The sequence below is a fragment of the Mirounga angustirostris genome, unplaced genomic scaffold (genome assembly GCF_029215605.1).
Source record: "Mirounga angustirostris isolate CCGP_5_RB_7025 unplaced genomic scaffold, mMirAng1.0.hap1 SCAF_3, whole genome shotgun sequence".
Classification (NCBI taxonomy): domain Eukaryota; kingdom Metazoa; phylum Chordata; class Mammalia; order Carnivora; family Phocidae; genus Mirounga; species Mirounga angustirostris.
Genome location: NW_026991711.1, coordinates 13,509,699 through 13,524,490, shown reverse-complemented (window position 1 = coordinate 13,524,490; position 14,792 = coordinate 13,509,699).

The window sequence follows — 14,792 nt, the reverse complement described above, 5'->3', positions numbered from 1 at the left end:
AAGATATGCCCCATGACATTTGAAGGTTGAGTCAGAGTTAAATGGGCAGGCTGCAGGGAGGATGAGGAAAGGGAATGTTCCAGGCAGAGGGAAGTAGTGCACACAAAGGCTTTGCTGCCTGAGAAGAGGTGTTTATCAACACTGAAGAAAAAACAGCTCTAAAAGCCAATCTTTTGGACCACAGCACCCTCTCCTCTCTCTATCTGCAAGATATTTAGTGGCCAAGTTCCTGGGCTTCTTCATACTATTCTATTTAATAAAAGTTAATTATTTAGCAGTTTGGAAAACTTACAGTTGCAGACTGTTTAAGAAGTGGGGTGATAGGGGTGCCTGGGTGGCTCAGTCGTTAAGCGTCTGCCTTCGGCTCAGGTCATGATCCCGGGGTCCTGGGATCGAGCTCCCACATCGGGCTCCCTGCTCAGCAGGGAGTCTGCTTCTCCCTCTCCCTCCGTGCTCTTTCTCACTCTCTCTCAAGTAAATAAATAAAATCTTAAAAAATAAGAAGGAGGAGAAGAAGTGGGTGATAAATGTAAGTCATAATATGAGGAAGGGAGAAAAAAAAAAGATGTGAACACCTGAGTGTACCCCAAAATTTTTTAATTCAGTTTCTGTTTTTGTAACTCCTCCTCCACCCTCCTCTCCCTGAACTCAGATGCCTGGTCACAGGGTCAAAATCTTCCCTTCCTTTATTCTGCACTCTTCCCTTCAAATGAAAGGCAGCCATGCAAAAGCCAACTCAGAAAGGATTTCATTACTTGTTTTTCTGGGCGGGCTGTCACTGGACTTACTAACTCAGCTAATGAGGCATTCTGATACATTTTGCTTGAGGATCCTGTGGTGGAAAACAGCATTATTAAAATATATATATATATATATATACATATATATATATATCAGATAACAGGTAGCTGTGGGTTTTGCACATTTCTTAACGTTTCCAGTGTGTTTCACTGATTCAAAATGACTTTTGAAACCATTATTTAATTCAATGTTTTTACCTGCCGGCCAGCATATTCTGATTTCTGCCCTGGCATGGGCAATACATTAATCTCCCCACACGATCCTGACATGCAGATTGGCATAGCACGTATTAATTCACCTTTCACTTAAATTGGTTTTCTTCTTACCTTCACTGCATCCAACATCTTGGGCTAACCATATCTATGTTTTTAGCATAATGTAAAATGGGGTCAAACCTCTACTTCTTGAGCTGGGTTTAATAAATAAAACTAATAGCTGAGATTGATTACCCATTTAGAGAACAAACTACAAAACCTAAGATGGATTGTATAATTTGCAGCTCTATGACATGTATTAAATTTGCAGACGTAAGATAAATAATTCATGCAAATAACCAAGAGAAGACACCCAAGAATGAAGTTGTGTGGCTATCCTTTTACGGCAGATGAAATAAATGACAAATTTCATTAACTCTTGACTTAGGATGTCCTATAAATACATTTTAACAAACCATTACCTAACTGAAACTGGTGTACAGACCAAGTAAATTCTGTTATCTGTCCTTATCTAGAGGTTTTCTAAATATCTAAACCCTTCAAAAAGTAATCTCTGTGAGTACAGTTTTTTTACACTAAAGTCTATCTACTACCTTGTGATTTCAGGAATTAAAGTCCCTCAGATAACTAGAGAAGGGGGAAAAAACAAGCATGAAGGATATAAGCACTAAATTCTTCTCCTCCAGTTCCAGGAGAGCAGAACCCAGTGAATAAAACATGAGAGTAAGTGTTGAACTTTGTTTATACCCTCCCAGGCTTAAATTAGTAAGCATAATCACTTAACCCTTCCGCTTCCATAACTTGGAAGATAGGCATACAAAGTTCACTCCATAGGGTGGTTTCATGGTTCAATTAGATTTGAAGTAATCAGGATAATCCTGAGATCCTCCCAGGGATATATATAAATAAGGGATGATGTGATTGTTTCTCAGGGCCTCTGGTGAAGAACTGTGCCCGTTGGTCCTGACACAGGGACATTCCAGCCCAGAATTAGAGAGTGGTTAGGCCACTAAACCATCAAGAACAGGCTCTGTGACCAGGCAGTGTGGATCTCTAGGCCCCATGGATGAAAAGATGAGTCCGGCCTGGCCCTCAGCAGCTCAGAGAGTGCTTGAGTGGGTGCTGAATGCTCAGCATGGGACTCTTTTGTGGTTGGTGAAGTCCCCTCTGAGTGTCTACAAGGCAGCAGAGTAGGTTTTCTGGAATATTCTAAAAATGAGGAGAGTCTCTACCTTCCAAGAGTTCACAGGAGTTGTTTGTAACAGACTTGTAAGCAACTAACCTGACCTTTTTTAATCTTTAGAAGAATCTTTATTATAATTATCATTCCCATTTTACAGATTAGAAAACAAAAGCCCAGAGAAGAGAGTTTAGTGATTTGTCCAATGCAGCAAAGATAGTGAGGGACAATGAAACTCAACCTCCAGTCTTCATCCCACTCTCTTAGTTCTTTTTTTTTTTTTCCAAAGATTTTATTTATTTATCTGACAGAGAGAGAACAAGCAGGGAGAGTGGCAGGGAGAGGGAGAGAGAGAAGCAGGCTTCCCACTGAGCAGGGAGCCCAATGCGGGACTCAATCCCAGGACCCTGGGATCATGACCTGAGCCGAAGGCAGATGCTTAATCGGCTGAGCCACCCAGGTACCCCCTCTATCCTATTTCTTTATGGAGAAGTATAAAGTTTCCTTTTAGTTGCTAAACTTGGACACTTTGTTCTTCTCATAGGGTTAAAAGTTAACTGATCTTTACCAGAGATGATGGATTGGATTTTAGGAATTCCTGAGTTCTGGTTTAAAAGTGCTGTGATGTTGATGGTTCTGGGTGTAAATTCTCCCCAGTAACCATATGTACTTTGGATATAGTGACCTGAGATCTCTGGGTCTCTACAGGCATTGTACTGAGCTACAATAACCAAGAAGTCCCTCACTACATATGGTATCAAACCTGTCTTTGGAAATCTTCTGGAAAGATTGGAAAAGAGTGAAGATTTAGATGAAAGCAAAGGCTTTGCACTGTCTGAGTAAGAGGGGGTGTGGGGAGTGGGCGGATGTCTCTGAGACTCTTTCAGCAGGTTCTGCAGCCACACCAATCCCAGGGGCTGCTCTCGAGGCCTAGAGACTGCGTTGCCCTGTTGTCAGCTGCAGCCCCACCCCTCCCCAATCAAATTGGGCACCAGCACCATCATTGCCAAGCCAACTTTTCTTAAGGCTTTAAATTTTTTTTTTGCCTGCAACTGTTGGTGTTTCCAGGCTGCTGACTTCTCCAGAAGCCAGTCTGGGGCACATGAGGCAGAAAGAAAACCCAAGGAACTCACCACCAGATCATCCACTGGGTCTCAAGGCCCCTGGTAAGTCTGCCTTCTCTCCACCTTCCAGAGTCTTCTTAAGTTCGATATGTCATATCCAGAGTTTTTGCTGTACTTGGTGGGAGAAATAGAAAGTATTCCACTCCATCTTTCCAGAGGTAACAGTCTCCTTAACTTGCCTGTGTGTGTGTGAGTGTGTGTGTGTGAGAGAGAGTGTGTATGTGTGTGAATGTGTGTGTGTGTGAGAATGTGTGTGAGTGTGTGTGAGAGTGTGTGTGTGTGCGAGTGAGTGTGTGTGTGTTAAAATATATGTAGCCTAACACTTATCAAGTTAATCACTTCTACATGACAATTCAGGGGCATTAAGGGTACTCACAATGTCGTACAATCATTGTCAATATCCATCTCCAAAATGTTTTCCTACCCCAAACAGAATCTCTGTACCTATTAAATAATGACTCCCCAGCCCCTCCTACCAGCCCCTGGTAACCTCTGGTCTACTTTCTATGTCTATGAATTGGCCAACTCTACATATTTCATCTAAGTATTTCTGTCCTGTGACTGGCCTATTTCACTGAGCATAGTGTTTTCAAGGTTCATCCACACTGTAGCACATGTCAGAAGTCCATTCCTTTTCATGGCTGAGTAATATTCCATTGTATGGCTAGACCACATTGGTCATCTGTTCACAGGGAAGTGCTGAGGGTGGAGGGGCAGGGGGCAGTGGAAGTACGTGAACATTTCACTTTGGTTTAAGTACCTTACTCCCTTCTCTCATTCTATTAGAACACAGGGAGGCCTGACTCTTGGTCCCGGCATCCTGAAACAATCCTCAGCTTGCTTTTACTCTGGGAAGCCTGTAAATTTATGGGGTCGGCAGAGCGGTGCTCACTCACTTTAATAACCTTCCAATATGGATTTATTCACAATGTAATCTGACACATTTTAAACACCAGGAGGAAAAAAGAAAAAAGAAAACAATATTATTAGTCTGTGCACATCCCTGCTACTCCAGGTCTCATCAGTCCCTGTCAGAGCTCAGCCCTACTCAGACTGCCCAGTGCTGTCACCAAGCCCTGGAGAGCCAGCCAACTCAACCTGCAGGGAAAACAGAAACAGGAAAACCCTGTGTGAATGTGAATGTTTGTGTGTAAGGAAACAAGATGCTTCTACAGAAGTTCACATTTTGTCAGAAGACAGTTAAGGTACTAAGTAGTATAATGAAGGGTACAAATAAAAAATATTTAAAGACTGTAGAACTTGAGGGGTGCCTGGGTGGCTCAGTCAGTTAAGCGTCAGACTCTTGGTTTCACATCAGGCCACGATCTCATGGATCGTGAGACCAAGCCCCGCATCAGGCTGCGCACTCAGCAGGGAGTCTGCTTGAAGATTCTCTCCATCTGCCCCTCCCTCCACTTGCACACACTCTCACTTTCTCTCACTCCCTCAAATAAGTAAGTCTTTACAAAAAAAAAAAAAAGACTGTAGAACTTGAGGAATCAAGAACAGTGTGACATACTGGTAAGAACACTGATACTACAAAGGTAAGCATACATCTCTATCCTAACTACACTCCATGGGCCAAGAGGATTGTTTGATGTTGGCATATCTTCCTGGGGTGACCACCACCCCACCCACCACTCCTACTCAAAAGTGAACATTCCACAAATACTACCTGACCTTTTGTACTTATCCTTAGTTAGGCAACTAATCCTCATTACTCCCTAAAGTTTAAAATTTACAGTCTCACTGCCATCAAAGGTTAAAGTTTATGGCTTTTATTGCAGATATTAAATATTTTAGGATAGAAAGAAAACTGCTTTGTTTTCCCAAATGACCTATCATATTGTGATGGACTCTGTGATTTTAGATATTGGCTTTGGTTTCTTCATGGCAATTCTGTTCATGGTGAACATCAGACACAGCATTCTGGGAGATCTGAAGACCAGGAGAAGTCAAATCCTCATTTATACTGATATCTGAAGACTAAACTGATGGGCCCTTGGTCCCATTCCAAACATATATATGTTGGATAAAATACATCAAATATAATTACATCAATGCCCAAATTGGAAGATGGAATAGGAAATCATTGGATACAGAAACAGAGAAGAAATTCAATCCTAGAGTGGAAAGTCGGAACAGAGGCTTAGGCTGTCCACCAGACAAAAATGATACAAGTTCAGGTCCTGGGGAGCAGAGGCAGGTTGGGGTTTTACCACCCACATGGTTCCCATAGTTTCCACTTCAGCCAAGGACCTGAGGAACTGCTGAATTCATGAAGTAGGGACCAGAAGTTAACCAAAAATATACTAAATCTAGATCTTTCCCCTTAGAAAGAATTGTACAGTAAACTTAAGACTTAGTTGAAAAGGCTTGGGGAAAAGGGCAGAAAATTCAGACTCTTAACTAAACAATGATATATTTGACCATTGCCTAAGTCATGTTTTCTTTTAATGCTGGTATTAACTGAGGCAGTGCAGATAAAGTCAAGTTGCTAATTCTGTTTCTTATGCACATTTAATGAATCATCATCATCATCCACATTGCCTGTCCTAATTAATATCCCAGTTATAATTCTCTAAATGGGACCATCAAAATGGCACACTGATTTCTTAACAGACTATAGAACTGAGTTCCCCCAAAAGAACATTTAGAAGAGAAGCAAGCAGGGCTCAGGTAAAATTGGTTTATTATTAATCAAACTGCTCTGCTTCATCAGTAAAATGATTAAGAACAACTTAGCACTGTTTACAGAGTTTATTGATCAAAGCCTTTGATTTCATTGTCAGGGACCTTGTGTGGGGAAACATAGCTGCAACCCTCCTGTAAATCTCAAGCTGTTGGGATTTTTTGGAGTCACGGCATCATGGCCCGTCCATGACAAATGGTTCAAGAATGACCATGAACGACAGTCTGCTCAGTGGGAACAACACACTGCTAATGACAAGCCCATGGGTTTGTTTTCTCCACTGCCATTCTTCACTTATAGACACTTTTGTGGTGTGTGTGTACTATACAAAGCTCTTCTTATGGAAACAGCTCTCTGTTCCCCACTTTAAATGGACAGCTTGACTTCTCTTCTCCAATCTTAACTGTAATAACAGTAGTGATCATGTATATTATTGACTGTAAACTAGGACTTGGGCAGTGTGATTTATATACATTACTCATTCATTGTTTGCAAATGAGGAAACAGAGACTAAGTAACCTTCTCAAGGTCATTTGGGGAAAGTGAGAGAAGTATTTGGGCCCAGTCATGTTTGACTCTGATAACGTATATTATCGGAGATATGCTTTTATCTAGTGTAATTACTGCCTCTAAGAGTAAAAGTTAATATTGGGAAGAGAGAAGTCCATTGGCAATATTTAGTTTAATTATAAGAAGATGCAGCATACATTTATGATGTAAGTATTCAGTAAAGATGCTATCATTCTGGAAATGATAGGAAAAAAGACTATTTCTTGATTGCATACATCTACTTATATGGTATATAGTTGGATACTTCACATACTATATACTGCTTAATCCTCATATGATCACTAAAAAATACCAATTCTTATTCTCATCTTACAGTTGAAGGCATTCAGGCTTAGGATGCTAGGTAACTTTTGCAAATTCACAGAGAAAGTAAGTAGCTGAGTTCTAGTCCAGGTGCTGGATGCCACACCATGCTGCCAGTGTGACTTTATAAATGCATCACTAAGATTGCTTTCCTCCTAAGTATTTGTGTACAAAACATATTTGTAATATATTCTTTCATCAACATGCATATTCTCTATTTTGTATTAAGGACCGGAATCAAAATAATCAAAACTTCTCCAAAAAAGTAAAATCTTCGAAGGATCTATCACTGATTATAGACTGTTAATAGCTGAAATGTTAGGGTTTATGGAGTACAACCCACTTAATCTTAATGGTGAGGAAACTGATGCCCCCAGAGAAGTCCCAGTTATACCACCTCTGACTAGTGGTCAGACTATGAACAATTCTCCAAAATGGTGAGGAAACTGATGCCCCCAGAGAAGTCCCAGTTATACCACCTCTGACTAGTGGTCAGACTATGAACAATTCTCCAAAATGGTGAGGAAACTGATGCCCCCAGAGAAGTCCCAGTTATACCACCTCTGACTAGTGGTCAGACTATGAACAATTCTCCAAAATGGCAGCTAAAATTAAATTTGTCCAAAAACCATGCCAATTGTGAAGATAAAATAAATAAAACAAATAGCACTCCGTGTAGCATAATGTTAGCTAGATTATTATTACCATTGATACCAACATGACTACATTAAAATTGGGGGATTGACGGGCGCCTGGGTGGCTCAGTTGGTTGAGCGACTGCCTTCGGCTCAGGTCATGATCCTGGGGTCCTGGGATTGAGTCCCACATCGGGCTCCCGGCTCGGCGGGAGGCCTGCTTCTCCCTCTCCCACTCCCCCTGCTTGTGTTCCTGCTCTCTCTGTCTCTGTCAAATAAATAAATAAAATCTTAAAAAAAAAAAATTGGGGGATTGACTCTAATGGCCCACTAAATTAGCCAATCTTATACCCACACACACACGGTCTTCATGTTCATTGTACAACAATGACATAGAACATTACTTTCTCCACCTGCTGAGTAGATTTCTCTGATCACAATCACCATTTATTCACCTGCTGTATAAGTTCTGTCTGGTTTCGAATGAATACATAATTAAAATGTTTCGTAATTTGGGCGCCTGGGTGGCTCAGTTGGTTGGGTGACTGCCTTCGGCTCAGGTCATGATCCTGGAGTCCCAGGATCGAGTCCCGCATCGGGCTCCCTGCTCGGCAGGGAGTCTGCTTCTCCCTCTGACCTTCCCCCCTCTCATGCTCTCTCTCTATCTCATTGTCTCTCAAATGAATAAATAAAATCTTTAAAAAAATAATAATAAAATAAAATGTTTCGTAATTTTAAAAAAATTATGCCAAGAAACTTTGGACTTCACAATACGTAAGTTACTCAGAAAGTGAACATAAAGCATAGAGCTGGGTGACAATAGTACCTGGCTGGCCTCCGGCGAACCCAGTTTATGCTTGGTGACTTAACTTTACTATCAATAGCATCCCGTTTTACTCTCAAAAGTGGCCAAACTTGGATGATGAACTGTATGGTCTAAGCACTTCATTTCCAAATTGATTAAAAATTTTTAAATAAATCTATTTTAAAGATGATGGCAAATTTACAAATGTGATACAGGCTACAATCCAGAAGCCCTGCATGCCCTTCACTGTAGATAGGACAATAAAGAATTCCTTGTGTCCACAGGAGAAAATTTGACTCTTTTCTGGGTAAGCCAGGTGCTGTCTTCCAGAGGAACTAGATGATTTCATATTAATTTTTAGTTTCTCCAGAGGACAAGAACATTACCCACATAACAACAAAAATGGTAAGTTGAAGCAAAACACCTCCTTCTATATGAAAGGCTGCAGGAAACACTCAAACCCGCCCGGACAACCCACCCTCGGAGACCCATATGCCTGGGTCTCTGAGATAAGCTGCATCCCAGGCCTCACAATGCATGACTTGACTATTGCCTGGAGCTTTTGTATTGCATTTGTTATTAATGCAAATAATAACATACATGAGAGACAATATTTCCATCATTACAGAAAGGACACGTTATGTCTCCAGGGAATATAGCAGGACCCTCTAACTAACCGACAGGCAACAACTCCAAAAGTCATTGTCATAATCATAGTTAGGTTCTGAACAATGCTTGGGCTATAACATATAATTAATGTGACAAACTGACAGCAGAATGCTGTTCATTTCCAATGTAAGCCTAACAGAGGTGTTTTTTTTTTTTTAAAGATTTATTTATTTATTTGAGAGAGTGAGAATGAGAGAGAGTACATGAGAGGGGGGAGGGTCAGAGGGAGAAGCAGGCTCCTCGCTGAGCAGGGAGCCCAATGCCGGACTCGATCCCAGGACTCCAGGATTATGACCTGAGCCGAAGGCAGTTGCTTAACCAACTGAGCCACCCAGGCGCTCTAAGCCTAACAGAGGTTTAAAGGAACACATCCTAATGGAATAACCTTGTCTTTGTCAGGAATATTCTAGTTGTAAGTAATAGAAATCAACTGGCGTTAGCTTAAAGTAAAGAAAACTTTAGTATAAGGTTGAAGTGGGAGAAGCATGGCACACATCAATGGCGACATATGCAATTGGATCTTCTCATAATGTGGAAAACTCTCAGGCACTAAGCTACCACCCCTGGGACAGAGTGGGCCATTACTGCTTTTCTCTACCTCTCTACAAAAATCTGCTTGATTCTATGGCTTTCCTCTGTATATTAGTATTCTCTGCTGATTTATTTGTATACAGAGCCCCCCAAAAGGCATCCCTATTGTAGATTCCTCGTTCAAGTACCTAGTTCACTTCCTAGTTCAAGTGCCCAGCCCTCTGGATTCCAATTCTAAATTCCCAGGAGGAAGCAAATCTGACTGGCCCATGAGGTAGGCATGATGTATCATGAGCTATGACCAAAGAGAACTTAAACAAATAAATGTAAACATGGGTCCTCAAGAGCCTGACTTGAGCAAACATTCCCAAAGGAACCTACATATGGGTATAAAATGGTTGGGTGCATTTTTACTATATTTCTCTAGTAATTTCCCAAGGAAGCCTATTTTCTGTTTTTCCCAAATACATTTGGAAATAAGTTGGGCATAAATGGGCACGGGGAAGCATCATGTTCTGAATAGAAAGTACTGCCATTTTAGCATACTCAACTGTACCTCTGAAACTTCTGTACAGAAGATCAGATCATGTAATTCATGAGAGTCATGTGAGGAGTGTCAGCCAAGGCACCCAGTGTGGACTCGCGGTGAGGAGGCTGGTATTCATCACTTTTTACCCTGTCTGCTGTCATCTGGCTATTCTTCCCTAAGTCCTGTGCCTCTCACCATCTCTAAGTTTTCCTAGCCTGTCTATGCCAGACTTTAGGCTGGAAAGAGAGGGTCTTTTTGATAAAGGGATTAAAGACATAATAAATATATCCTTAGACAGTCTGTCCAATCTTGTCATTCAGACATCCTTGACTTCTAAGCAACATGAAAAGCTCCTGAAATTTTAAGGGGACACAGACAAAACTATACCAAAGGCTTAAGTTTTTATAAATTATCCTAATTTTTTAAAACTTGATGGCTCATATCATTTAAAACTCATCTGTCTTTGTGATTTGTTTTATAATCGTTTGTGTTTTGGGGCACCTTGGTGGCTCAGTCAGTTGAGCATCCAACTCTTGATTTAAGCTCAGGTCATGATCTCAGGGTGGTGGAATCAAGCCCCATGTCCAGCTCCCTGCTCAACGGGGAGTCTACCTCTCTCCCTCTCCTTCTGCCCCTCCCCTTTGCTTGCACACATGCACTCTCTTTCCTCTCTAATAAATAAATAAATCTTTAAATAATAATAATTGTGTTTTTATCTAATTATAATTGTCTTATTGGTGATTTTTTATTGAAACAGAGCTTAATGTGATTCCTTTTAAGAATGAATTTACACACAAAGAGATAGCAAATGGGAGCTTTGCTGTATTTTCTATTATTTTGTCAAATTCAGAGTTTGTTTGTGTTTTAATATAAGATTTGGCTTGAAAATGAACAAATAATTACCTAAAGGATGTGACCCAGTTGTGGTTCTTGTGAATTAAGCCTATGTTACTGCTTTTTGAAGAATTATATTGTTACAATTTTAGTTGGCTTTGTTCAGTTTTAAAACACCACTGATTTTAAGTACTATGAAAGTAGAAATAACATCTTTTAATAGAGAGGATAATACAATAATTCAATAATTTGGAACTTCATCATAATTTTAATACCATTTCATATTTAATTTAATTCAATCAACATATTTTGAACACATACTATTGATTAGCCAAAGCACTACAGGGATTAGAAAGATCGGGGGGAAATGTACCTTCTCCATTCTTCTCGCCTGCTGCCCACACATCCATGAGTCCACATGACAGATGGAGATAAAATAAGCATAACACCAGAGAAACTGCAGTAAATATGAAAAGTATGGAGTGTTTGGGGAATATGGAATGAGAGATTAATTCTAGTTTGAGGGACACATGAAGAAATGGAATTTAAACTAAGTTCTGGATTTGAGGTAAGTAATCTGGTTATTCAATATCCTCAGTAGTAATTTTCAAGATCATCACTTTAAGTATGATTTCTTTCTTCAGAAAATACAGTAATTAATAGGTCACATTGATATTCAACACAGGGACATGTCCGAGTCATCTAGAAGATTTTGTTAAATATACACATTCTCAATAAACACAAGCCCACCCCTGTGTCCTCCCAGATTCGTAACTGGTGAGACTTGGGTGGGGCTTGGGAACACCCCTCCCCTTACACATACATATACACAGAAAGCAAGACAAAGTGTGAACACCATGGTGAAAGCTTTAACATGTACTTCAATGTAAAATACTGTTTCTATACATACTTTTTTTTGGATAGTGTTCAAGTTTCTTGAGAAGATCTAACTCTTAAAATTAGAAAATTTATCATTATATGTATTTATGAAATGTACTTCAGTCCTTTCTGGAACCCCGTAGATTAAAAACAAAACAAAACAAAACAAAAAAGCCAGAAAAACAAAAAACAAAACACAAAATACGTTGATGATAGATATCTGGATGGATAGCTAGTGACCTGAATGACTTGGTATTTCTGCTTTTGGAGAGCCAGGGTTTGAGGAGTCCTATAAACAGGCCCAATCCCATGCAAAGGTAATTCCCCAAGCTAGGGTTAAACATCTTACTGAGCCTCAGCCCTACCCCCACTCCATTAGTCACAGATCCAGTTAGAAAAACCCCAGGCTTCAGACGACCTACAGCCCTAATACAGACAGCATTGAGCCCCTGAAGCTTTGCATTTTCAGTATAAAAACCTCAGCAACATATGCTATTGATTGGTCTCCTTTCTCAATAATTTTACTTGGATTGCTTTCTTTTGAGCACCATAATCATAACCTTAGAATGCCATAAGCTGACCATTTTAGCTTCTTTCATTTTGTCAGCATATAGTGCAGAACTGACATACTCAATTTTAGTCTTGGAGCTCATTCTTGTTCATATAACCTAATTATGTCGACAGATTGATATTTTTTAGATAATTTACATATGTTGTAGCACCTTTTTGTTGGAAAGTTTGCATGAGAAATAGCCAAAAATCTTCATTAAGAAAAAACAAAAACACAACTAATAAATACCAAAGACCAATCCCCAATAGAATCAAGTCAAGGCAACTTGCATGATGGAATAGTTTAACTCTGTTCAACTACCTGGCATGCCAAGGAACATAAAAAGGCTAAATATCCCTGAAATGTGTCCCTCAGCTTCTCTCATTCAGATGTCAACTGGAATCAATTTTGCCACCAGTGCCATTTGCACTGAGGTAGTACTTTGATTAAGCAAACAAGATTTCTCTTTCTCAACTAGTGCAGCCATTTCAACGTGGCTAATTACTCATTAAGGGCTCGTATTTTGTGAAGCTTGTGTGAGAAGCATTAACTAGGACGATAATAAAAGAGGATGTACTGTTCTGTAAGAGCGAGAAGCTGGGTCTTGAGGAGATGACCCTGAAAAAGTAGGGTGGATCCCTTTCCTTGACAAAATAACCAGCTGGCTGCTGAGAAGGACAACTGGATGGGCCATCCGCTGGACTGTTCTGTCTTCCCCAGTGCGCCCCAAACCACTGTCAAACGTAATCGTGTGAGAAGCAGAAGAAATTGATGGAAAAAAGATGAGGGATGGCGCTCCCAAGTCTGGAAAATTCTTGTAATCACTTGAAAATAAGATATTATTTGACTCTAATTTAAGAATCTAGTAACTGTGAAGGCTGTTATTAGTCATGTTATACCGGGTGAAGAGATTAACCTTAGCATTAAAAAAAAAAAAAAAATTACTGTATGACACAAAATACGATGGATCCCCATGGCCTGTTCATGCTCACTCTGGGCACATACTTGGGCCATTTAACTTCTTTTCTTCTATTTTATTTTCCTTATTTTCTTTTCCCACCAAGTGAGCATAGCTGAATGCCGCAATGTTTATAGATAGTACAGTTTAACTGCCTTTCTCCCATTTATATTTTAACTGGAAAAAAAAAAAAAGCTTTCATATCAAAAGACTAAAACCCCCCGTGTAAAATTTCAGGCAGCAGTCAGTAGATAGAAAAGTTGATTTTCCAAATCATTCCTGGCACTTCTAAAGTCCAAGCCCATAGACCGACCCTACTTTGCCTACTGAGGACCTACTATGTTTGAGCTGAGAGTTTCTTTGGGGATAAAGCCAGTTTTAGAGGAAATATCTATATCTCCTCCTCGATGTTGAGAAACTCCCCATTCTTTTCCCTTGTTTTCATCTTCTCTGTTTTACAGGATTTTTAGAAGCAAAGTTATAGTCCATTCAATCGTTCATTCATTTGCAAACATTTTATGAGTTCCCACAATGTTTTATGCAATGTGCCAAGTGCTGCTCAAATTCAAATGAACCAAACACTGTTCTTAGCTTCAGTTAGTCAAGGAGACAGTGCAACAATGTGCTATTGGTGTTGAGACAGAAGTCTGGTCAGGGTTACACCAAGGGTCACAAGAAGTAAGTAGTAAATTCTGTCTCCAGTACATGCTACCATACAAACTGAAAAAAAGACATTTCTCCCACTGTGTAAAAAGATAGAATAGTGTCAACCCAGCAAGAAATCAGCACTTGCCCTTACTTCAAATGGGAAAAGTTATTTTGGAAAATTATGTTCTCATTCAAAATCATTAGGTTAACCACAGAAGTATGATAAGAATTATGAAACTTACAACTTAAACATAAACCAGGAAAAAAAGAGATTATAGACCATACATAGAGATGTATCCTAAATAATGTTGCACCTACACTTCTGTAAGCCACTTTTTCAAAGCAAAACCTAGTTTTGAACATTATGCCTGGTCATCTACCTAAATATTTATCTATATACCTATCTGATGAGGAGGAAGTCTCCTTTTATTCCTAGCATAGTGCCCTGCACATTGTCGGTGGTCTAGAATTACTCCTTGAATGCTAATGTTAGAAACCAAATAGCATGATGTGAGTTGTGTAAGAATTTGCTTTTTCTCCAACACAGGTGTCTTCTTAAATCTCTTTTGACTTTTGAAATGTTTGATATTCAAATATTTGATATTTGATCTTTTAAGTTTTTGGTAAGAATTATAATTTATCTACATTCCTTTCTGTCATTCAAGAGATATATATTAAGCATTTGTTTTGTACTAGGCACAGATCTAGGTACTGAGGATTACACGGAACAAGACAGACCAAGACCTTACATTCTAATGGGGTAGACAGACAATAAGCAAATAATCAAAATGATAATTTATGCACATGATCGTAGAAAAAACTAAAACAGGAATATAAGTAAGGATTAGATTGGAAAGATTAGATCTTTC